The sequence below is a fragment of the Sceloporus occidentalis genome, unplaced genomic scaffold, assembly GCF_023333645.1.
Source record: "Sceloporus occidentalis isolate IW3139 unplaced genomic scaffold, rSceOcc1.0.p SCAF_5, whole genome shotgun sequence".
In the NCBI taxonomy this organism is placed as follows: Eukaryota; Metazoa; Chordata; class Lepidosauria; order Squamata; family Phrynosomatidae; genus Sceloporus; species Sceloporus occidentalis.
The window spans coordinates 30,735,956-30,738,770 of NW_028316985.1; the positions used below are offsets into that span (position 1 = coordinate 30,735,956).

General features: G+C 38.9%; 1 pseudogene; it reads left to right on the forward strand.

Moving 5' to 3' along the window:
- Positions 1 to 276: 276 nt before the first annotated feature.
- LOC149311859 (desumoylating isopeptidase 1 pseudogene) lies at positions 277 to 727 on the forward strand (annotated as a pseudogene).
- The last annotated feature ends 2,088 nt before the right edge of the window (positions 728 to 2,815 follow it).

A 2,815-nucleotide genomic window follows, 5' to 3' on the forward strand; every position in this document is an offset into this window, starting at 1 on the left:
CATATGGCAGGTCCAGCCCTAAGATGACTTGGGAGTGAGTGACACAGGATGTACAAGCTCTGCCTTTCCTGTCCCTATCTGTCAGTTGGTGGTTGCTACCACCATCTCCAGGGGCTCGAGCTGCCTGGCAGCCTGGGTTTCCACCCCTCTCTTTTCCAACCAGCCTTGGTCAGGAGCTGCCTTCCTCCTGCTTTCCTGAGTCAGGAGTCTTCCTTTCAGCCCCCTTCCTCATCTCTCTCCATCAATGTCAATAAACTCACTCCAAAGCTGGATTAAATGAAGCTCTACATTTATGACCTGTCCAAGGGCATAGCTCCATCATGCTTGATAAGCAGCTGGATGGCATCTGGCACACTACTATAATTGCCCAGAAGGATGAGTTCCTCTATGGTAGTGGTGAGATCTCCAAGTGGAAAGCTGCTTGGACCCTCAGACTCTATAAGAGACTTGGGGTGCACAGAAGCTTCAGAAGACCTCTTCCTGGAATACTTGTCCTCATTGGGGGAATCTATATTCCATGGAGAGTTTTACAATCTCTTTGACCATAACTACAATATATTCAGCAATGAAGTGCCACAATTCTTAACAGAGAGCAAGATTCCTTCATCCATAGTGATCTTCTATCTGAAATCCCTGCAATGCCCTTTGGACAATCTTTGTGGCCTCATTTTGATTCCATCCAGCCACCTGAAAAAATACTTTCACCAGACCCAGTGGACAGAGCTAGCAGACATATTGGAAAGTTCCTTTTTGCAAAATGATATTTCTTTTTAAAATTCCAGCACATTCCTATCTTCTAATTTCATGCCAGAGTTCACAGCAAGATGGCATTTCAGACTTTCTAGAAAGTAGTCCTCTTGTCCATTTTGTGCCTCTGCCATCATGCCACTGAAAAAAAGGAATTTTCTGTTAAAATGAAATCACTGCACCCAACTTCAACTTTGGCAAAACAGCAACTTCCACTTGAATCAAGACATGTAGGTGGCATGTGCCTTGTTTTCCAGCTGATGTGTACTCTCTTGGAAACACAATTCAGGTGAGAAATAAGCTGCTGGTTCCTCATCTGGTTTATTTCAAGAGAAAATGATTGTTTTGCACCTGCCACCATCTACGTTGCCATAATTGACCGGTGCAGTGGCTTTCTTCTTAATGAAAATTCATTTTTTTATTGCTTCTACTTCAGACTAGAGGTGCCACTAAAGTGTGGTCATCTGTGGTTTGTGGAAAGATCAATGTGACCTGTGAAAATCTCAAATCACCTATGGAAGGTGCCTATTCTTGCACTAGGCAGAGTAAGACAGATACTTCAGGCAACAGAATTTGTAGGTCAGGAAAAGGCAGCAAATTATTGGCTGTTTTATTGTATAATGAAGGTAGTATGAGACAGGGCCTTCTCAGCAGCTTCCCAGATACTCAAGGAATTACCTTTCTAAAGTTAGTCTAGAATGCCATAGGCAGGTAAGGATTTTTTTTAAAAAATCTGAATGTTTTAAAGAACTGAATGTTTTTAAAGGAAATGTTTTTAACAACTGCTGAACTCTTTAATTGTAGTGTTTTAAAACTGCTTTTTGAAATTTTTAATTTTATATTATAAATTGTTTTCAATGTTACTGATAATTGAAATACATTTTAATGTTAACCTTTTGTTTATGTTAGTTTCATTTTTGTTTGTTTTAATCTGAGGTGAAAAAGTAGAATACAAATTTGGGAAGCAAAAGTAGGATACAAATAAATAATGTACTGTGTACCTAGCTGTATATATGCATGCATTTATGCCTGTGTATCTATCTGCATGCGTGCTATTTGCTGGTTTGCTTCAGGCCTTTGGGTCAGCACTTCATGAAGATTGGGGAAGAGGGAAGAACACCTCTTACAGCTATTCTAATTGTGCTGTCCTTGACTCAGTTTTCTTTACAAGCATTGAAACAGTGCAGCCAGGTTGTTTGAGCAACACTGTCCGAACGCTCACAATATTCCTAGCAGTTATATACTGTACACATATAATATTGCCCCCTAGATGCTCAGATAGCTTGCTTATATTGCATTATCCTCACTGCTGCTTTTACTTTTGGTTTTATTATGTATCACTGCCAATATTATCTTGTTTTTATCTGACATATTTTATGATTGTTTTTATCACCTCTTGTATTTTATGATTCTAATGTGTACACCACGCAGAGAATGGTGGTTATTGGGCAGTTTAAAAACTGTGTGATAAATAAATAGTTGACACATTACCTCATATTCCTGACAAAATTAATGTGTGTTGCTTAGTAATTACCTATTACATTCATACACCTCAGCTATCTCTTGGCTTCTATTCAGACTGTGACCTTAGCATAACTTCCCCAGGACCCTTTAGTTTATACAGATTTTGTTCCCCATCATCAGGAAATTAAAACTCATCCTCACTTTCCCTTTGCCTTAGGCCCGTATCATTTGTAATACACATCATGTTTCTGCAGTTCCCCTGCTGAGGCCAATAAGGCAATTGGTATATGTAAATACAGTGGCAGCCTTTTAAAAAACTGAAAACATAAACAAACCATTTTGCTGAGCAGTAACAATTCCAGAATGTGTTCATGATAAATCTGCAATTTGCAATATAGCTTTCAAATCCATCATAAATATTCTTCTAACAATCTGTTTTCGATTAGCTAACAGACGATGCAACTGCCACCTTCTCCAGTTTAATGGAAATAATTCCCTTAATATGGGACATTGAGCAGAAAATGACTTGGATCAAACTGTACTTCCTTCCATCTTTCTCCTTAGATACCCATTTGTTGCCCTACCAAATTACCATTAACATTAT